Raw genomic sequence first — 23,665 nt, 5'->3', positions numbered from 1 at the left:
CTTGATCCATAATGGGATCATCCATTTCAGTTGTCTGCTCAGGCTTCGCAGATTAATGATTTACTTGCAGAGGTAAAGCCAGGGAAATCCTCCCACCCACCACAAACACAGTCACACACACTTTTTTAAACTGGTCAAAATGTTCCGTAACTTCCCAGTGGGGAATGGGTTCCCCCCTCCCTCTTGTATATATTTATATGGTTTCCATTATCATTTGATAAATGTGTTATGACACACTATTTACCTCAGCCTGCAGCTCTGGGGAACTTTGAGTAGCTCCCTTTCACACCTCTGCCACCCACTAGGAATTTCACAGATAAATCATAGTCCCAGATTAAGACAATGCAGTTTAGTGCTGAAAAGGGAGAAGAGATTCAAGATCGGGTTCACTGGAAGAGCCTCTGGCTTCAGTTCTCTCTCTGCTTCTGTTAGATGCATAGAAGCTGCTTCTCAGTCCGTGGAGGAGTCTCTGTTTCAGTTGGCCATGTTTTGTCTCCCAGGGGCAGGGTGACGTTTTCTATCTGCTGCTATGATTCACCGTCCTTGGAGCCTCCAGAGAAACACTCTGGATGCAGTCCTGGTATAAGTGGGAGCAAGTGCAGGGAAATCAATAGCATTGTACCCATTTATACCACAGTTGAATTTAGCCTTTTGTGTCCAAGAGCAGGAAGTCTGCCTGCATGTACAATATAAAGGATCCAACGCAAAAATCTTCCTGTTGAAAAGAAATATATATTTAACTCAATAATCAAATAATCCTTTGTAATGCTTATTCAATAATCTATAACAATCAGGAAGTCTCATGTATTTTTCTGTGTGAACCATCTACCCTCAAACTGGTGATGAAATAAACATCACTGTGGTAGCTACCACAGTTGCCTACACGAAAGAGTGGAAACAGTGAAATGTTTGATGCAATTTTAACTTTTTTTTAAAATAAGATTTGGCAATGGAAAACCAGAGAGACAGCACCATAATCCAGGTTTCAAAAGTGACGAGAGGTTTGGGAGACTCAGTTTGTGGGAGGCCCAACCTGAGACCTCTTAAAGAAGCCTTAGCAAGCAGACTTAGGCATTGCAATGCTGAGTGTCTAGAAAAATCAGAGGAACAACACTGCAATACACAAAATCTGAGTTAGGTGCCTAGGCTCCCTATACAATGCATGGGGAGAGATAGTTGCCTAAGAATGTGATCCACCAAAGCCAGCTTGCTAGGTGGGGAGCTGCTAACCTAGTCAATGGGAAATATTGATGCGAGATGTGCCCTAAGCCCCACCCCTTTCTTGGGGATAGGTGCCTAAATTTAGGCTGCTGGAAGATGCCTAGTTCTGTTAAGCAATGCACGAACATGAACCTAAGGCATTTCTTAAGAGAATGAGTTAGGCACCCGCCCCCGCCACATAAAATGGCCAGAGGAGGAAGCGTCCACCTCCTCCAGCCAGATTTTGAATGGGATTGGATTCAGTATGCCGTCTCTGAGTATGCCTACCAGATTGGGCCCTTACACTTAGGTAGCCAAATGGCTACCTATCCCTGGTTCGTTAATTGCTCTGGGGCTTAGACGTCCAACCGCCTAGAGTAAGGTAGCAGTGTGCATGCCCATAGGCAGAAATTTAGGTTCCTACAGGGTTTGGTGAGAGCTTTGGGGATTGCAGTGGAGCCAAAACTGGGACTTGGGCACCTAAACCCAGCCTGCAAGAGAATAAAGTGCTCAGTGACCTTCTGTACTGGCAGTTCTAATCTCCAGCCTCTATTTGGAGATAGAGTGGCCTGTACTTGTTCCTAGGTTATTTTGACATTGTACAGTGGCAAAGAGTAAAACAACAGCTCTTTAAATAGCAGAGCTGGCTTTGCAGATGCAGCAGCAGTCAGTCAGCTGCCACGTGGCTAAAAGAATGTCCATTCTTACCCCTCCAGTGTCTGTTTCTGTTTATCCGAAATAGGATGAAAGATAATTGTGCCTATGGATATGTCTACACTGCAGTTAAAACCCCATGGCTGGCCAGTGTCAGCTGACTTGGGCTTGCAGGGTAGATTAATTGAAGTGTAGATGTTTGGGCTGAGGCTGAAGCCCAGGCTCTGGAGGGTCCTAGACTTTGGACTCCAGCCTGAACCTGTATGTCTACACCACAATTAAACAGCCCCTTCAGCCCCTTAGCCCGATCCCTGCAAGCCTGAGTCAGCTGACATGGGCTAGCCATGGGTATTTAATTGCAGTGTAGAAACACCCTGTATTTTTTTTTAGCACCAACCCCCAAAAAAGTGGAAAGTAGGTTCTTCCCTATGAACATAGGTCTACAGTAAAAAAACCACACACACACACACAATATATTCTCCTGCATATGAACACTAACAAAATAGTTTGGCAAATCTCTGTCAGAAATAAAATTTAGAAATATGAGCTAGATAATGAATGGGATGATACATCATGCCAGGTTATATTAATAGATGGTGTTATGCAACAAAAACAATATGCCAGTGTAAGTAGGTGTGATGTATTATAAAGATGATACTTCAAGCCTAAGCAACAGTAAAAGAAAAAAAAGCACTACCAAATCAATCATGGCTAAAATGTAGTTAGTGGTACAAATATAATTAACTGGGGACTCATCATCTGACTCAGTTAATAACTCATGTGGCAAGTGTGGCTATTCTGAATGACAAGTCATATTTCTAGATTTCTGAGTCCAGATTGCTCCAGTGTTTGTTTGCTGTTGTACCTTTCTGCCTCATCAATGCTATTTTAAAAGTATGTACACTCAGCTCATGGTAACAATGAGAAAAAAAATCAAAATTCTGTTTGATTGCACTAAAAAGAGGAAGTTAAAACAGAGGTTGGAGTCAGCTGGAAACTTCACTTGATGTTCCATGACTTTGCTAAGGAAACTCAGAGAAGTTGGTGAATTATATTTACTGCCTTTGTACTAAGAAATCCCCACAACTTTGTCAGTGGGTCATCAACCTGGAAGACCATTCATTTTGAAATCTCCAGCTTATGAGCTTTAACAAGTGGAGAGTAGAGCTGGTGAAAAAAAATGGAAACCATTCTATGTGAAAATTTTTGCAACATTTTCCTCCGTTTATTTTCCCCCTCACCATTCTAAATGTTGATGAAAAATTGTGTCAACGATTTGCAATTTTTGGTTTTTTTTTTTTAAAAAAAATCAACCTGCTTTAATGTACAGAATAACCAGGCACTCAGAAACCATGTAATAAAAGGCTTGATTAGATTATTTAATCAAATCTAGATTTCTTACTAAATCTATCTAATCTAAGAAAAAAGGAAAATGGAACACCTGATGGATAATGCTACTCTAAAGATTTTGAACCATTAAAAAAATTTTAACAGGATCATATTCACTTGATTAAAAAATGATTTCCTGGCACTTGATCACACACGTGAGCTGGGTCATTTTGTGTGCTTGCCTCTCCCTATATAGTCAGGTAAGTGGCTTAGGAGTCACACTCCCTATGGCGATGACTCAGTGCATTGCTTTTCCTGTTTTATTCTATGAAACACATAATATGATGTAACTAACACAGCTCATTTTGATGAGTCACGGAGCCAGGAAATGTACAGAAGATATGGTTTTCTGAAAAGTGCAGTCCAAATATCTGCTGGAAAAACAAAGTTTAAAAAAAATGCTTGAACTTTTAAACAAAAAACAAAACAAGTCCTACGTAGTGCTAACAAAGTTTCAGATAGTAAAATGTTAGTGTCCCAATTTTTTTGTTGCTGTTACAAGTAGTGTAGTTAATTGGGTTGAGGGGAAAACCCTTATCCCCTATACCTGTTACAGGTGCCCTCAGTTCAGACCGACTATTTAGGCTGACATTTTCAAAATGGCCTAGAGGATTTAGACACCCACATTTTAACACAAATTGGATGTCCAAATCCCCTAGGTGGCTCTGAAAATCTCAGCCTCATGGTATTTTTTCCATAAAGGGCCAGATTGATTAAATTGGTTCTGGGATGTGAAAATTACTCCCATTCCTTTCCATCTTTCTTCCCCGCACCCATGGACCCTGTCATTAATATAAAGGGAAGGGTAACAACCTTCCTGTATATAGTACTATAAAATCCCTCCTGGCCAGAAGCACAATATCCTTTTACCAGTAAAGGGTTAAGAAGCTCAGGTAATCTGGCTGGCACCTGACCAAAAGGACCAATAAGGGGACAAGATACTTTCAAATCTGGGGGAGGAAGGGGAGGCTTTTGTCCGTCTGTTCTGTGTCCTTGCTGGACAGAGATCAAGAAAGCAGACAATCCAACTCCATTAGAATTAGTAAGTACTAGTAAGGAAATGCATTAGTTTACTTTTGTTTTGGCTTGTGATTTTCTCTGTGCCCAGAGGAAGGTGTATTCCTGTTTTTTCTTCTTTTGTAACTTTAAAGTTTTTGCCCAGAGGGAAATCCTCTGTGTTTTAAATCTGATTACCCTGTGAGATTAGTTTTCCTTCTAATTTTACAGAGGTGCTTCTTTTACCTCTTTTCTTTCTAATAAAGTTTTGTTTCTTTTAAGAGCCTGACTGATTTCTCTATTGTCCTAAGACCCTGGGGTTTGGGTCTGTGATCACTTTGTAACCAATTGGTTAGGACATTATTCTCAAGCCTCCCCAGAAAAGGGGCTGTAAGGACTGGGGAGGGGGGATAGGAACTCCAAGAGGTCCTTTCCCTGATTCTTTGTTAAATCACTTGGTGGTGGCAGCGACCCCTCCAAGGGCAAAGAGTTTTTGCCTTGGGGAAGTTTTACCCTAAGCTAGTAGAAATAAGCTTAGGGGGTCTTTCATGTGGGTCCCCACATCTGTACCCTAGAGATCAGAGTGGGGAGGGAACCCTGACAGACCCTACAAAGAAGGAACTGCTTTTGTTTGCACCACAGACTTCATAAGAGTAGTGGTTGAGATGATGCACAGAATCAGAGCATCCCCAGCCAGCCTGCCCATGCCCTTATAACTTCCTTGGTCCAAAGCAGCACAGCCTTTTCCACTACTAGGTGGACTTTCTGCCTAGATGGCCCTCCCCCAGAATTGAACTGGTTGAATTTAGGCAAATAACCCTCATTACCACTACAAACATGATTTTTCCTCCCTTGGTATTCTACTGTTAATTAAATTCTCTCGTTAGCACTGACCCCCCCACTTGGTAAGGCAACTCCCATCTTTTCATGTACTGTGTATATATACCTGCTACTGTATTTTCCACTCCAGGCATCTGATGAAGTGGGTTTTAGCCCATGAAAGTTTATGCCCAAATAAATGTGTTAGTCTCTAAGATGCCACAAGGACTCCTCATTGTTTTTGTTGATACAGACTAACATAGCTACCACTCTGAAACTTGTATGTAGTTTATTCTGTTTGCTGAAATTGTAGCCATGTATGTGTTGTCATTTCTTACATCTATTAAAGTAACAAATTGCGAGCCTATTGCACGAGGTACAATCTATACCAGCGGTTCTCAAACTGTGGGTAAGGACCCCAAAGTGGGTCACGACCCTCTTTGAATGGGGTCACAAGGGCTGGCTTAGACTTGCTGGTGCCTAGAGCTGAAACCCACGCCCCACTGCCCAGGGCTGAAGCCAAAACCCAAGAGCTCCAGCCTTGGGTGATGGTGCTCAGGTTGCAGGCCCCCTACCTGGGAATGAAGCCCTTGAGCTTCAGCTTTGGCTCCCCTGCCCAGAGCGATTGGGCTCTGGCTTTGCCCCCCCTACCCAGGGCAGTGGGGCTTGGGCAGGCTCAGGCTTCGGTCCCCCCTCCTGGGGTAGTGAAATAATTTTAGTTGTCAGAAGGGGGTCACAGCGCAATGAAGTTTGAGAACCCTTGATCTATATGCATAATGAGACAGTCTCTGCTCTAAAGATTTTATAATCCAAAGAGAAAAGACAGACAAAGGGTGACAAAAAGAAGTGTTATCCACACTGTAAAGATGGGGAACTAAGATATAGAAAGCTTGAGTAAATTGTCCCAGGTCCATAGCAGAAAACTTCCAAGCCCTGCTCTAGTGCTACAACCACAAGATCATTCTTCCTCTCTGACCTGCCTTGCTCGTACACATGCTTATTGATGCTGTGTCCTGAAGTGTTCTATACAATAGAATCAAACCCCATCTAGACACCAGACGACAATATTTAGAATATTTCACACAGTAGTATGTCTTCTTGAAGAATTCTTTAATTTTGCTAATCTGTTATAGCCAGGGGAAAAGGCTGATGGAGTATTCATTCTCTCTCCCTCCGCAAGCTATTGGAAGCCCCCTCTGACTATAATGTTATCACCATGCCAAAGGGGAGAGCTGGGAAGATAGTCTATCCTCTCCCCTTAGGCCGGTCGCCACCAGCCCCTCAAAGAGGAGACCTACAGGGGCATTATCTTCTTATTCCACCCTTAGTGGGAAGAGAAGGAGGGTCTATAAAGAGCTTTCTTTACACCCCATAACCACACCTTGAAGAACTACATAAGATATTTTTCCATTCTCCCTCTCAAAAGGGCTGCTGCCCTTATCCCCACAAGCAAAAGGCCCTCTTTCTGTCCCTTGAATAGGCGAAAAGTGGAGCAGAGAAAGCTGCCCAGCAGCAGCTCAGACATCACCACTTCTACATGGAGAATAAGAAGCAGCTCTGGCAAAGGATTCAGACATCATTGGGTGGACACTAGAGGGGACCCAACTCTGAGGCAGTGCTTTGGATGGTTCGTCTCTATAGTGCCTGTACTACTCCAGCTGCAGCAGACCAGCTGTGATTGAGGGGGGACAGGCTGTAGAAAGTTCTGTCGTCATTGTGGCCCTCTAGCTTCATGAAGTCAATGGCACAATTGTGTCGAGCAAAACTCAAAATATTCCATGCATATGTGTGTGGGGTTTTTGCTAAAAATAAGTTACTTATTTGAAAATAACAAAAAGCATGATTTTTAAATGAAATGGCAGCCAACAAAGTGTATGAGGAAAAACTTTCTAATAAATGAGATTTACTGTGAAAAAACATCCAATAATTGCATTTTCAGGGGAAAGGTCATTAGTACTTAGAAAGGAGGTTAATAGAACAATATTAATAGCTTTCTACAGGGCAAAAGAGATAGCTGCAGTATTAATATGAATAATAAATAAGAATGAGGATGCTCCCTGTTACCAAAGTTAGGCTAAAATTCAAAAGGTCACATTCATCCCTTGTATGGCCAAAAAAATAAAGCATTAAACAGTATAAAATGTTATCCAGTCTTTTCATTGAATGAATTTCACAGAAAATAGCAGGACTAAAGTGATCAAAAATTTTAGCCTGAAGCCAACAATTAGAAGCAATGCTCAAGCTGTATGTTTCTGGGAAGCTTGTAAAGGAAGATTGCTGAAGATAAAATTCAACATGACTCCATTACAGAACTTCTACCAAAGCAAGTTCAGCAGTTCTATCTGGCCAATACATTAGACTAGACTAATTTTCTTAAGCAGTGGAAAACCACCATAGATAAAAATAATGGGCAATATACATTAATAATGATACATTACATATCTTAATGGTTTTCATCAAGAAGTCTGCAAGTGCTTACAAACAGTCTGAGTGAGCCTCACAAGACCCTGGGAAGTAGGTGAGTATTCCCTTTCTCCCATTCACAGATGGGTAAAATGCAGAGAATTGAAACAACTTGTCTAAAGTCACATAATGACTACAGCTGTTTGAAAAACCATTGGGGGTGAAAGGAAAGTATGAAAAAATTAGATAAACAATTTGGGAGGGGTTGTTTTAAAAAATCCTTTACATTTGATTTTTTTTAATTCAAAAAAATCCTTAAAAAAAATCTTTAAAATGAAATACATTTTCATTTTGGGGTTCTCTCATTTTCCTTTTTGTGTTTTCAATGAACACTTTAAAAGAAAACAGATATTTTCAACTGTTACTATGTAAAGGCATTTTTCATCAAAAAATTTTGAATAAAAAATTTCCACCATCTCTAATAAAGACTCACTGGAGGAGCTGCATACAAAAGCCAGGAACCCCGTTTCTTAGTCTCCTGTTCTGATCATTAACAATGCTGTCTGCCTTAAGATGTTATTAAGAAAAGGAAGGTGTGGGGGGAGGGAAAGAGACAACGACTCTAAAGATGAATACAAAGATGCTTATTAACTAGTGGCTTGTACACGCGTAAACTATTAGCATGTTTTAACTTCAGGGCTAAGCAGGATCTGTCTAACTAGCAATTCTAGCCTGAATACTCAGCAGCACCACTCTAGGACTTGCAGTGATATAAATTTACTATTCAAAGGCAAGTTGGAATGAGCGTTAAATGAATGCAGTGAAAAGCTGTCCTAGTTTTGATTATTAAATTGTCTTTTTTTTGCTTATTGTATCTAAACACTTTAACTTGCTGTATTGTACTCTCACTAATTCAGTTTTACTCTACCATATGCCCTAGACAAAATTATATGCTTGAGGAGTCACAATCAAGCTAGGAAACACACACACACCACACACACACACACACACACACCATCTTTACAGAAAACGGTACATGTTGTAAGTCAAAAGACAGAATTCTTCATTGGGAGGAAGAAGTGAGGAATGTTTCTGCTGAATGTTTTAGCTGAAAGACAGAGCAGCCAATCACACTTCTCTGAGGAACGGAGCTTCATAGCAGATGTTTGTACAGTATTTGGAATGCAGTTTTGTCATGGAATTCAATAAAGGAAATTTCAAGGTGCTAATGTATGCATTTATAATGGTGTGAAATCTATTTTACCGTTAAACTACATAGTCCACTAACAGTCAGTCCTCTAAGGAAGAGGTTACCCAATTGCTGTGATGTTGGTGCTAATTGTACCAATCAGTCCTTACTCTTGCACTATGCCTTTTATAGGTAAGGAGGTAGCACAGTATTTCAAAGGCTTCCCTTTATAGTGCTTGCAGTGGTCCACATCTGGAAGGACAAAGGTCTAGCCTTTGTCTCAGTGAAGTCACATTGCGTTCATTGCTTTGCTCTACAGGAAGAGACTTTTGGAAGAAATCCTTAGCATAGATCAATTCATGTCATCTTGATGCAGTGTAAAGGACTTAGGCTAGGCAGGTGTCAGGGTAAAGGGAAAAGAATGCCAGTGAACTCCACATAAGGGTTTAATTTTCCCACCAGTAAAGCACAGAGTCAAAGCAGGCTGGCAAAACAGGGCATTCCAACATCACATGATTCAGAGGGAATGAACAGAACAGGGCAATTATCAAGCGATCCATTCCTTATCATCCAGTCCCAGCTTCCGGCAGTCAGAGGGTTAGGGACACCCAGAGCATGGGGCTGCATCCCTGACCAACTTGGTGAATAGCCATTGTTGGATTTATCATCCATGAACGTATCTAATTCTTTTTTAAATTAGTTATACTTTTGGCTTTTCCAACATCCCCGGCAATGAGTTCCACCGGTTGACTGTGTGTTGTGGGAAGAAGTACTTCCTTATCTTTGTTTTAAACCTGCTGCCCGTTAATTTCATTGGGTGACCTCTGGTTCTTGTGTTATGTGAAGGGGTAAATAACACTTCCCTATTTACTTTCTCCACACCATTCATTATTTTATAAACCTCTATCATATCCCACTGCCCTTACTCATCTCTTTTCTAAGATGAACAGTCCCAATGTTTTTAATCTCTCCTCATATGGAAGCTGTCCCAAATCTTTAATCACTGCTTAATTTGTGCCAGGGCTTGCTAGGATTGAGACCTGGCACCTCTAAGCTTGTACTTGCTGTATCAGTTACGAACGTAAAAAAAATAGTTTGAGCCACAGCACCTCTTTCACTACAAATTAAGTACTGCCCTTAATCATTTGTGTTGCCCTTTTCCGTACTTTTTCCAATTCTAATATGTCTTTTTTGAGACAGGGCAACCAACACTGCACACCATATTCAAGGTGTGAGCGTACAGTGAATTTACATAGTGGCATTATGCTATTTTCTGTCTTGTCTATCCCTTTCCTAATGATTCCTAGCATTCTTTTTGCTTTTTTGACTGCCACTGCAATTGCGTGGATGTTTTCAGAGAACTATCCATGATGACGCAAAGATCTTTGTTGAGTGGTAACAGCTAATTTAGACACCCATCATTTTGTATGTAAAGTCAGGATTAGGTTTTCCAATATGCATTACTTTGCTTTTAACAATTTTGAATTTCATCTGCCATTTTGTTGGCCAGTCACCCAGCTTTGTGAGAGTCCTTTGTAACTCTTCACAGTCATCTTTGGACAGTGTTTTCTTTGGCCTGGTCTATGCTATGAGTTTATATCAGATTTAGTGGCGTTAAATCCGAATTAACCCTGCACCCGTCCACAAAAAAAATGGCTTTGTTGTGACATAAAGGGCTCTTAAAACCAATTTCTGTATTCCTCCCCAACGAAGGGATTAGCACTAAAATCGACATTTCAAATTAAGGTTAGTGTGGATGCAATTTGAAGGTATTGGCCTCCAGGAGCTATCCTACAGCACACCATTGTGACCACTCTGAACTCAGATGCACTGGCCAGGTGTACAGGAAAAGCCCCGGGAACTTTTGAATCTCATTTCCTGTTTGGCCAGGCAAGCTCATCAGCACAGGTAACCATGCAGTCCCAGAATCAAAAAAGAGCTCCAGCATGGACCGAACGGGAGGTACTGGATCTGATTGCTGTATGGGGAGAGGAATGCATGCCATCAGAACTACATTCCAAAAGACGAAATGCCAAAACATTTCAAAAAATTTCAGAGTCCATGAGGGACAGAGGCTACATTAGGGACGCAACACAGTGCCGTGTGAAACTTAAGGAGCTCAGACAAGCATACCAGAAAACCAAAAGAAGAATCAAATGGATGCTCCAGGACAGAGCCCCAGACATGCCGCTTCTACACTGAGCTGCATGCAATTCTAGTGGGGGCTGCTACCACTATCCCACCCCTGTCCGTGGACTCTGATGATGGGGTACTCTCTGCCCTGGCCGAGGATTTTGCAGATGGGGATGATGATGAGGAGGAGGATGAGAGCACACCGTTCTCCCTGACAGCCAGGATCTTTTTTATCACCTTGACTGAAATACCCTCCCAACCCAACGAAGCCGGAGAAGGGACCTCTGATGAGCGTACCTTTTTAAAATATAATACATGTTATAAAAGCAAGCATTTTTTAATGATTAAGTAACCTTGAGGACTTGGGATGCATTCGTGGCCAATACTGCTACTGGAAAAGTCTGTTAACGTGTCTGGGGATGGAGTAGAAATCCTCCAGGGAAATCTCCATGAAGCTCTCCTGGAGGTACTCTAAAAGCCTTTGCAGAAGGTTTCTGGGAAGAGCAGCCTTATTCCATCCTCCATGGTAGGACACTTTACCACGCCATATTAGTAGCAAGTAATCTGGTATCATTGCATGACAAAACCTGGCAGCGTATGGTCCTGGTGTTTGCTGGCATTCAAGTAACATCTTTTTCTTTGTCTCTGTTATCCTCAGGAGAATGATATTGTTCATATTAACCTGGTTGAAATAGGGGAATTTGATTAAGGGGACATTCAGAGGTGCCTGTTCTTACTGGGCAGTTTGCCTATGGCTGTAAAGAAATCCTCCCCGCAGTTAGCCATTAGGTGGGAGCGGGGGCCATTGGCACTGAGCTGTTCACATTTGGCTAGCAGGGATCTTCCCTGATACCAGCCAGGCATAGGGGTAGGGGAGGCTCTGGGCACTCAACCACTCCACCCCAGCGGACAGCCCAAGAAACAGAAGGCTGGCATTCAACAAGTTTTAAAGTGGCCTTTTGCTTCCTACACCCCACCCGGGCTAACTTGTGAGTTATCTCCCTATTTATAATCAATAAAGAATACATGTTTTTTTAAATGATAGTGACTTTATTTCCTTTGCAAGCAAGCTGTGATCGAAGTGGGGAGGGCAGGTGACTTACAGGGAATTTAGAGGCAACCAAGGGGGTGGGTTTTCATCAATGAGAAACAAACAGAAGTGTCACACTAGCCAGTCATGAAACTGGTTTTCAAAGCTTCTCTGATGCGCACCGCTTCCTGCTGTGCTCTAAACACCCTGGTGTCTGGCTGCGTGTATTCAGCAGCCAGGCTATTTGCCTCAACCTCCCACCCTGCCATAAATGTCTTTCCCTTACTCTCACAGAGGTTGTGGAGCACACGCAAGCAGCAACAACGGGAATATTGGTTTTGCTGAGGTCTGAACAAGTCAGTAAACTGCACCAGCAACCCTTTAAATGTCCAAATGCACACTACCACCATTCTGCACTTGATCAGCCTATAGTTGAACAGCTCCTGACTACTGTCCAGGGTGTCTGTGTATGGCTTCATGAACCAGGGCATTAAGGAATAGGCATTAAGGAATTACCCCAAGGATAATTATAGGCATTTCAACCTCCAACAGTTATTTTCTGGTCTGGAAGTAAATCCCTTCCGGCAGTTGTTTAAACAGACCAGAGCTCCTGAAGACATGAGCGTCATGAACCTTTCCAAGCCATCCCACGTTGATGTTGGTAAAACGTCCCTTGTGATCCACCTCTGCTTACAGCACCATTGAAAAGTACCCCTTGCAGTTTATGTACTGGCTGCCCTGGTGGTCTGGTCCCAAGATAGAGATATGCGTTCTGTCTACAGCCCCACCAGTTAGGGAATCCTATTGCAGCAAAGCCATCTAGTATGACCTGCACATTTCCCAAAGTCACTACCTTCGATAGCAGCAGCTCAATTATTGTATTAGCTACTTGCATCACAGCAACCCCCACAGCAGATTTGCCCACTCCAAATTGATTACCGACTGACTGGTAGCTGTCTGGGGTTGCAAGCTTCCACAGGGCTATTGCCACTCACTTGTGAGCTGTGAGGGCCACTCTCATCTTGGTATTCTTGCACTTCAGGACAGGGGAAAGCAAGTTAAAGTTCCATGAAAGTGCCCTTACGCATGCAAAAGTTTCAGAGCCACTGGGAATCATCCCAGACCTGCAACACTATGCAGTCCCACCACTCTGTGCTTGTTTCCTGGGCCCAGAATTGGTGTTCCATGACATGAGCCTGCCCCATTAACACCATGATCTCCAAATTGCAAGGGAACACGGTTTTAGAGAAAAGTGTGTTCACATCTCATCACTGCGCTGCCATTGCCTCCTCGCCTGGTTTTTCAGGTGCTAGTTCTGCATACACTGCACGATAATGCGTGAGGTGTTTACAATGGTCATAACTGCTGCGGCTGAACGGGCTCCATGCTTGCTGTGCTATGGCGTCTGCTCCTGCTTGGGCAATCCAGGGAAAAGGGCATGGAATCATTGTTTGCCGTTGCTCTGATGGAGGGAGGTGCGACTGACAACATGGCTTACAGGGAATAAAATCAACAAAGGGGGTGGTTTTGCGAGAAACAGAATGGCCCCCTCAAGGATAGAACTCAAAACTGGGTTTAGCAGGCCATTGATTTCACAGAGGGAGGAGAAAATGAATACAAAACAAATCTGGTCTATTTCTTGTTTTGATCCACTTCATCTATCTTTATAGATCTTGCTGGCAGCAGACGGTGCAGTATGACTGCTAGCCATTGTCATCTCCTGGGTGCTTGGCAGAAGACGGTGCAGTATGACTGCTGGTCATAGTCTTCTCCTTGCTGCAGATTAAGAAGACAGTGCACTGCCAGTAGGACTGAATTGCCATGAGACGAAACTTAAAAGGGAAAATGACCTGGCTGAGTCACTCCCATGTTTGCCCAGGCGCCCCTGACCTCATCGAGGTTGGTTAAAAGAGCACCCTGGACTACGTCAACGGCTACCAGTCATAGTGCACTGTCTGCTGCCAAAAGGCAATAAACTACTGCTGTGTAGCAATGCAGTACTGCGTCTGCTAGCACCCAGGAGACGTACAGTGACAGTTAGCTGAGCAGGCTCCATGCTTGCCATGGTATGGCGTCTGCGCAGGTAACTCAGGAAAAAAGGTGCAAAACAATTGTCTGCCCTTGCTTTCTGAGGGAGGGAACGGGGTCCTGATGATATGTACCCAGAACCATCCACGACAATGTTTTAGACCCATCAGGCATTGGGATTTCTACCCAGAATTCAAATGGGCAGCAGAGACTGCAGGAACTGTGGGATAGCTACCCACAGTGCAATGCTTCAGAAGTAGACGGTTGCCTCAGTACTGTGGCCACTCCGCCGACGACATGCACTTAGAGCATTTGTGTGGGGACACACAATCAACTGTATAAAAACGCTTTCTACAAAACTGACTTCTATAAATTTGACCTAATTTCATAGTGTAGACAAGGCCTTAGAGTTAAGAAGAGTACCCAACAACGACATCACTTCCAAACCCCAAGCACTGAAAAGCAAGAAAATGAGTAGGTAAGGATATCAGAAATCTTACACAGCCCACATAATAAACACTCCAGCTCTGATTCTCAGCAACAACCAACAGCAGAATGAAGGATAGAGGGATGCAAAGGGCAGGATTCTCTGCCCAGCTCTGCTACAAGGTTTCTACATCACATTTGGCAGATCACTTGGACTCAGATTTTCAATGGGAGTTAGGTTAGGCAAATTCAAAGGGAGTTAGGCACCAAAATATCTTTGGGAATCTGGGTCTTAGCCTCTGTTCCTTAGTACCCTCTGTTCCTTGGTACCCCATCTAGAAAATGGAGCCATTTTGTAAGGAATGTGGAAAGATAAAATCATTTTACCAGATGCTGCAATTTCCTCCCACTTTTGAAAAGCAGCCTGGTGCAGTTCAAAGTTGGATGAGAAATATTTTGAGCCTGTGTACAAGGTGGGCTAATGTGTACTATGGGGTTGTGATTTTTAAAGAGCACTGACATGTGGCACATTAATTGGTCCATGTAGGCCCTGCCGGTGCACAGTAAAAGTTCCCTAGTGCTCCCTGAAATAGTAGGGTCAATTAATGAGCCACACGTTAGTGCACTTTAGGAGTCACACCCTATAATGCACATTGCCACATGGTGTAGACAAGCCCTTTTGTCTCCCTGATATTTTCCCTCTTGAATTCACTGACAAAGAATTCAGTCTAGTTTTCAAATAATGGCATTTCTTAAACATTGTACTATTCCTGCCCTGAAAAACTGCCTCTTGCACAGTCAGTACCAAAATCTGCTTATGTTTCAGATTCTGTGGTATGTGATTTCCTTGGGCAGAGAGAAGGACACAAAGGAACAATAGACATTGCATATTTTTCAAAAAGAAGCTATTTTAAATCTTTTAATCTGAAAAAAGTACTGACACAATTTAATCACAATTTTCAGAAAGCGTTATTGTTGTCAATAAGTCTTAACTATAAAAACATGATGCAATGAGGGTTTTTAGTTTTCTTTTTTGAACTTCAAAGGTGTGGCGGGGGGGGCTGAAAATCAGCCTAATGAGTCTGTGGCTGCATGCTTAATTGTGCATAAGATATAGAAATAAACCACACACAGGTATATAGCTATGACCAGAACCCTGGGTCTATAGTTCCTACATTTAAAGAAAGATGGTGAGGTGTTCAGATGCTATAGCATTGAGGGCCATATAATTGTCATAGATAGATCCAAAACACAGGCTTCTACCACTCAAGCTGAAAGATCTCTGTAAGCAGCTGTCTATGGAAAAAGCCTTAAGTTCTTTCAAACATGTAACCATCCCGAAAAGGGCACATGTGCAAACATATGCACAGTGTGTCCAATCCTGCTCCTGCAAAGATTTAATGGCAAAAAAAAAAATTAATATCAATGAGAGCAGGATTGGGCTAAGAATTCCCATCAGAAATAGCCAGATTATGAGAATTCAGTGCAATTTAACTGTTTGAAAAGTTTGAAGGGGTAATAGCAAGACATTTTTGATCTAGAGGGAAAGAGATAGATAAGGCAAAAGTCATCATTGGAAGTCAGGGTATGTTTTTAAATGGCTGGACTCAAGAATAAAGGTGGGCAACGTTTTTCAGACAAAAGCTTGTTTTCAACAAAAGCAGCAGATTTTGGCGGACCGAAACATTTTGCAAATTTGTGCCAAATTCGCCTGATCAGTCCAGTAAAAAAATTCCAAAACTATTTTGATGTTTTGTTTTGCCATTTTCTATTTTTCAATTTGAAACAACTTCTGTTTCAACTGTATTCCAATTTTATTTTTAAAATGGTTTAAAAAGTTAACCTAAACAATTTTATTTTTACAGTCCCCCCCCCCCAAAAAGTGATTTTTGTTTCTGGTCAAGCCAAAACTAACTTGATTCCCTCCCTATTGTTTGGCCAGCAAACAAACAAAAACAAAAAAAAGTTAACTCTACTCAAGGACCATTTGGATAATTCAGAGTAATTTTCTTATACCTGCTCAGTAAACTGGCAATTTTCAAGCCAAATTTTGAGTCCTAATTCAATCCCTAGTCTTCTCTTTGGATAAAACCACTAAACACTTTCCCTTGCTTAGGGCTTGTAATATCTCCACACTTAAGTCCTTAGGAAGCAACTGATCATGGTTATAAGACAAATATCTTCCCTGTATTGCTGTTTCTCTGATTTATAACCACTGTCCTTTGTAGGTAGAATAGCTTGGTTCTCCCCACCACCCTTTTTAGAAGTGAATGCTATGATCAGGGCAGACTGGAAACCCTAGGCATGGAGGTCTGCATTGTTGATGTAGCGGCTAGCATGGCTGCCTTCCAAGCACTTGATCTAGGTTCAATTCTCAGCCACAGTGTCTTGTCAGCTGGAAACATTAGGGGGTGGGATTTTCAGAAGTTCTCGCCCGTGATCTAACTCCACTCATACTGAAATCTGAGATTAGAGTTAGGCCAATGCTGAGAGCATGTTTGGACAATCCTATCCTAGGATGCAAGTCCTCTGTTTATCTATTGCATGGATGCATTGGCAGGATAATCTTCCTCACTTTGCAAGCCAGTATACTTTTACCCTTACTGAAAAGATAACCTCAAAAGCTAGTTCCATTTCCATGTCCATTCTGTCTTTGATCTGAAGCTGCCACTTGTGATGCAGACACTTGTCTGCTAGGAATCAGACTGAAAATGCAAACTTATTTCTCTTAGGCCACTAAACAGAAATCAAACATTAACAACTGAGTCATTTTTGACATAGATTGGTTTCAAACTGATGCTCTATATAGTAGTACAAATCCCTTGAGATATCCAGCCTCCCACCCCCCTGGGCTTCCCTCAAAATATTATATTCCATTTCTCAGTTTATGGTTTAAGAGTGTTTGATGGCTTCATTTTTAAATAGGATCCTGTAGCCAAGCAACAACTCACCAGTACAGTGCCTCCTGCTGGTCAGTAAGGGAATTAGCTCTCCAGCATATGGCACACCCTCTGTAGGCCAGTGTCTCACCTGCTGCTGGCCCCATGTCCCTCATGGACACCAATGCTCTTTACCCTGAGGTTCTGCCCCAACAGAACCTCCACACTCTGGGTCTCCCCTCCCAGAGGAACCCCCAACCCTCTAAACCCACCTTGTCTCAGTGGCTACAGCCAGTCATCATATAGCCCCCGCTCACTGGGGCAGACTGCAGTCTGTAATGGCCACTCATCACAAGCAAGGGGGTAGGACCAGCTGCCTCTGCCTAACCCCAGGCTGCACCTCAGCACCTATTTAGGCCTTCACCAAGGCCTGCAGCCTGGGGGTTTACCAAGCAGGAGCTCCCCATCTGCCCTTGCCCCTTAGCTAGGTCCTTCTCTCTTCCATGCAAGCACAAGCAAGAGAGTGTGTCCTGCAGCTTCTGGCTCACAGCCCTCTTATAAGGGCCAGCTGGGCCCTGATTAAGCCAGCCACACCTGTGGTCAGCTACATAGTCAGCTTCCCCCAGCTGTTCTTAATCCCTTTTCCTGCTGCAGCCCTCTCCAGGGCTGTTTTTAAGCCATTCAGGGCCAGAGCAGGGTGACCACCCCGCTACACAGCCCAAACCAAAATTCTGGATCTGAATGTCCCTGAATTTTGGGAAAGTTTGAATGTGGATTCAAACTTTGTGGGGCGTTCTTATCTTCATGGGTCTAAAGCAAAAATCCATATACCCAAACTCCCACACTCTGGAAAGGTTTCACATCCAGATTTGAAGGTTGTAGTCAAGGGTCATCTTTAATTTTCATCAGGGTCTGTAAATAAAGAATTGGGAACACTATATGTGCTTTTGTAATTCGGCTTTAATACAGTTGTGATTTTATATTTGTTTTTCTTACTTTGAGGTCTTTCCAATTCATTGCAATCTCGAGCATGAATATTCTCCCATAATTTTGTTTAATCCATTTAGTTTACACAACCAGGAATGAAACCGATCTAGTATGTGTTCATGAAGTAATCCTTAATGCTATCTAGCATGAATCTATTGCCAGACAGTTAGGCAAGCAAATTATTTGTTTTCCATAATATGACCAATAAAACTATTCCATTTTATGTGCTTTTCTGAACTTTACTTTCACACAATCTACTTTCAATAGATTGTTTTGGCCCTTTGGCCAATGGCTGGAACTACTAGTGTGTCCTGTCTTTCTGTCGGTCTTCCACATTGTGTGTAGGGCCAGACATACATTTTTTTGATGAACAGCTTTTTCACCTTAGAATGCATTTTTGGTGCTACCAAATAAACAGCAAATTCTGGTCAAATTGACAAACAGTTTCTGCCAATAAAAAAATAAAAAAACAATTCAAATATTTCAAAACATTTTATTTTGACATTTAATTTTGAAATGGCTTTTCAAATTCAAATTTGACCTATTAAAAAAAATACAAAAAAGGGTGAAAAATATCTGAAAATGGCCGAATAAAAATGAAAACCTCAAAAATAACAAAAAATAGTTTTGAGACACCGAAAACACTTCAGTCAAGTAGAAATGAAATTTTAAAAAAAGTTTCAAATCGACCTGAAATTTTTTTTACTCAAATTAGAATTTTTTCAAGTCTTTTGATTCAATGAAAAACAATTTTAAATGGTTTCAGTTTGAATCAACCTGGATTTTTTCCTGAATTTTTTGTTTTGTGAATCATTATTTGCTCAGCTTTAAGTGTAAACTTTTCAGGGTAGGGGTTGTCTTCTATTTATGTCTTGTACAGTACCAAGTACACTGTCAGTGCTTAATAAACAATAATAATTAAGGCATATGTACATGGGAAAAAGTGGTCAGCTAAGTACAGTGATGGACAGGGCATGCAACTTGTAAAATAATCTCAAGAAGTGATGGCTCACGGGGCTTTGTTACAGAATACAGATCCTTTTGCCTCTAGATTGCCAGATTAAATCCAAAAAGAAAAGGAGTACTTGTGGCACCTTAGAGACTAACAAATTTGTTTGAGCATAAACTTTCGTGAGCTACAGCTCACTTCATCAGATGCTGTAGCTCACGAAAGCTTATGCTCAAATAAATTTGTTAGTCTCTAAGGTGCCACAAGTACTCCTTTTATTTTTGTGAATACAGACTAACACGGCTGCTACTCTGAAACCAGTTTAAATCCAGTTCTGCTAGGTAGATATTACAGCAGCAGCAGTTCAGTGGTTTATGAGAAAGGAATTTTTGATCCCAGCCCAGTTTGCAATGGGTGTTCCCATCACACAAACCACCACCATGTCTGAAACTAACTTACATGCCTGTTTGCAGTTTCTCTAGATTGACTGGGGATGGGAATTGATTAACCCTTTCACCCTTAAATGTGTTTCTTCCAGGTTAGAGATGAGGAAAATTGTGAGGGAAGTGTGTGCTGCTACCCATGCTATTTGTATTTTTGGACACTGGATTTATCATCCTGGGGGTGACAAAATTAAACCCCCTTCACCGGAGATAAATTCGCTTCAATAGTTAAAGAAAAAATATGTCACCATAATGATCAGATTGCATCCAACATAAAGTAGGTGTGTAATCAGAGTATTAAATGTGAAGGGGTGGACAAGTATAGTAAAAACAACAGAAGTTGTCAATGAAATATCTTCAGACAACGAAATATTTGGAAAGATTATAAAGAATTATGTAACTTCTAATATATCAGCATGTCAAAAACATTGGAAATGTTTCTTACACCAGTATGAAAATAAAGAGATTTCACCTAGGTTTTATCCTGACAAAGATTTTTTTTTTAAATATAAAAATATATTGAAGTATTTTAATGGCATGTCAAATGTAAATCTACCCATGCATTGACACTTCAAAAATATAATCAGACATCATTTTTACCTGATAGAATTTTTCATGTTATATTGTTAATGGCGAGGCTCTGATGTAGAAATACCAGTGGATTTGTCATTTTTACTTCTTTTCTCTTTAATTTCCAAAACGTCATTCTGCCCCCAGCTGGTTAAAACATCGCTGACATAGGAGGCTGAAAGGGAGAGAATATTGAACCTATGAACTCTGCTGATCCTCAGATGATGCTTAAAATGTGCATGCAAAGTATCAGCAGCTTCACTATGCAGCATAGGTGCTAACACGATTCTGAGTTCTTATGCAAGTATATACTGCACCTACTTCATTACAGTACTAACAGCAAAAGATTGAATCAGTTTTCAGAAAACAGAGCTCATTGATTGTTGCCACAGTACATTACAAATAATGAGCTACAGATAATAGGCCTTACAGTAATTTCTTGGCCTGCATCAGATAAACTGAAAAATGGAAAATTAATAACGATTCTTATTGCTGTGAGACTCCAGAAAGTTGCATGCATTCGCTGGGGTGAATTTCTTCATGCCTGCTAATCTATCTGTCTATTTCTCTTTGTCATTAGAGTTTTAGTCTATATTCCTGAAAATGACACATACATACATAATGATTTACATGACTTTTATTTTCTTTTTCAGGTATAATTCCACCACATTCCTTGTCACTTAGGGAGAAAGAAAAGCAAAGCAAAAGAGAATGTACGGAGGTAGAAAAGGAGAGAGAGAAAATATTATTTATCTTCAGAGCCAAAAACTTTCATTCACCCCTCAATTTCCCTCCACCGTCTCCTATCATAGGTCAGGGCATCTCTTCTGATACAGCTAAAGAATAGATTGCAGATATCTTCAAATTCATTTAACTTACTTTCTATTCCGTATATTACTTCTTTCATATGCAGTTGCCTGTGTCATTTCATCAATCCACTCCCTTTTTGATGGCCTTGATGCATCCTTCCAGGTTCTCAATATTCGTTTTTTGACATCACCAGACTAAAGGGACAACATCAAGTAGCCTAGGCCCAAAATTTAGGCTTTGTGCATGAAAGTAAAGGTTTTAAAGAAAATCTAATACAAATGGAAATGTTCATGTTTTGTTTTATTTAACCTAAATATTCTGTTAACTCTTAACAAAATAAACAGAAAAAAGAAGGGATTTTAAACAGAAGAGTGAAATTGACTAACAGACCAGTCTAGTTTCACTGTCCGAGCTGAAATTCAAAGCACAAAGAAAGCACTCCCACCCTACAGCCTTTAGTGATGATGTTATATTACACAGAATCTACCAAGCACAGCTATCCAGAGTTTTCTGATATTACCACATTCTCGTCTGGATCTGCAGTCCTGGGCATGGGTCATCTCAAGAACTGTTAGTCTCGCGTGATCTGTGCTGGAACTGAGGGAGTGTTGCGATCCCACAAAGCATTATGGGAGCATAAACTTAATTGTGAATTTACACTGTCAAAAGATAAAGCTTCGGGGCCTAGCAGAGGAGTTGCTGGGACATAATGCTTCAGGACTGGGATGAGGATCATTCAGTTAGCCTCAGAAGAAAATCAGCAGAGTATATTTGAGAGGGAAGAGGCCTACTGAGAGCACACTAAAGTTGCCAAAGGATGCAGTAGACACACCAGGTTATCTCCAAGAGCAAGCAAGCTCAGCAAGCCCACTGAGGATGACAGAGAAGAAGATGGACAGAACTGGCTGTCCCTGAAGACTCTACTCCCTGAAGCAGAGAGGGGCAGGTCTACTAGGCCACACCATGAGATGTGTGTTTGGAACGTGAGTCCACTGGATCACAGAAGGCTACTCCCCAATGAAACAATAGCAGGTGGAAGGTACTAGTTGTGTTTCAGAGAAGGTGATTTGAAAGTCTGAAGGGGTGGGAGGAAGGTATCCTCGAATGTTCAGCTAATTCCATTAAGAACCTTAATCTCTGTGGGAGTTACCTAAACCATACAGACATCTGACCCTTTTCAAATTTGCCTTTCATTAGTTTTAAAGCTTTAACTTTGCTTAGCCACTCACCTTGCAACTCCAGTTTGAATTTTCCATTTTCTATAATCACACCCTGGTGTAAAAAGAAAAGGAGTACTTGTGGCACCTTAGAGACTAACAAATTTATTTGAGCATAAGCTTTCGTGAGCTACAGCTCACTTCATCAGATGCATTCAGTGGAAAATACAGTGGGGAGATTTATATACACAGAGAACATGAAACAATGGGTGTTACCATACACACTGTAACGAGAGTGATCAGGTAAGGTGAGCTATTACCAGCAGGAGAGCGGGGGGTGGAGGGACCTTTTGTAGTGATAATCAAGGTGGGCCATTTCCAGCAGTTGACAAGAATGTCTGAGGAACAGCGGGGGGGGGGGGGGAGAGAGGGCAGAATAAACATAGGGAAATAGTTTTACTTTGTGTAATGCCCCATCCACTCCCAGTCTTTATTCAAACCTAAGTTAATTGTATCCACTTTGCAAATTAATTCCAATTCAGCAGTCTCTCATTGGAGTCTGTTTTTGAAGATTTTTGGTGAAGAATTGCCACTTTTAGGTCTGTAATTGAGTGACCAAAGAGATGGAAGTGTTCCCTGACTGGTTTTTGAATGTTACAATTCTTGACGTCTGATTTGTGTCCATTTATTCTTTTACGTAGAGACTGTCCAGTTTGACCAATGTACATGGCAGAGGGGCATTGCTGGCACATGATAGCATATATCACATTGGTAGATGCGCAGGTGAACGAGCCTCTGATAGGTTTCAGAGTAGCAGCCGTGTTAGTCTGTATTCGCAAAAAGAAAAGGAGTACTTGTGGCACCTTAGAGACTAACAAATTTATTAGAGCATAAGCTTTCGTGAGCTACAGCTCACTTCATCGGATGCATCGATGAAGTGAGCTGTAGCTCACGAAAGCTTATGCTCTAATAAATTTGTTAGTCTCTAAGGTGCCACAAGTACTCCTTTTCTTTTTGCGAGCCTCTGATAGTGTGGCTGATGTGATAGGCCCTATGATGGTGTCCCCTGAATAGATATGTGGACACAGTTGGCAACGGGCTTTGTTGCAGGGATAGGTTCCTGTGTGTACATTATTTCTTATATTATATATATATATATATATTATATTACAGCAGCTGGGGTTCCTTTGTTTTCCTCCTTCTTTTACTTGTCCCATGGCAGTGGCTATAACATATTCCTAATCAGATGAGTGCTGGATATGGTAGCCCCTTTCCATTGTCCTTTTTAAAATGTCTATTCATTGTGCCTCTGATCAGAGATGATCAGAAGAGGAGCCTGGGGAAGGGTTGAGCACATGCCAAAGACATTGAGAACAATTCTCTTTTGACAAACAGCCAATCTGTGAACTACTGTGTCGGCAAAGAAGAAAAAAAATGTACAACCAGATACTTCCAGTCTGACATCGGAGAGTGAACTGACAACAAGGATCCAATAAAAATAAATGTGTTCTCCATTACATACTAGCTATCATGCTGTGACTATTTTCCATAGGGCCAAATTCTCTGCTTGTGAGAGTTCAATGGAACTGTGCCCATTTACACC

The 23,665-nt window shown here is 41.5% G+C and overlaps 1 long non-coding RNA gene across 1 annotated transcript in view; it reads right to left on the bottom strand.

Moving 5' to 3' along the window:
• Positions 1-23,665, bottom strand: part of LOC122460577 — a 258,725-nt gene that overhangs the window by 195,335 nt on the left and 39,725 nt on the right. The window contains exons 3-5 of the long non-coding RNA XR_006281975.1: positions 22,135-22,177; positions 20,126-20,270; positions 245-715 (exon numbers count right to left, since the gene is read on the bottom strand). This is a non-coding gene — a long non-coding RNA (uncharacterized LOC122460577). The remainder of the gene's footprint in view (positions 1-244; positions 716-20,125; positions 20,271-22,134; positions 22,178-23,665) is intronic.

The sequence above is a fragment of the Dermochelys coriacea genome, chromosome 6 (assembly GCF_009764565.3).
Source record: "Dermochelys coriacea isolate rDerCor1 chromosome 6, rDerCor1.pri.v4, whole genome shotgun sequence".
Classification (NCBI taxonomy): domain Eukaryota; kingdom Metazoa; phylum Chordata; order Testudines; family Dermochelyidae; genus Dermochelys; species Dermochelys coriacea.
Note: the sequence above shows the minus strand (reverse complement) of the source record. Positions and strands in the feature narration are given on the sequence as shown.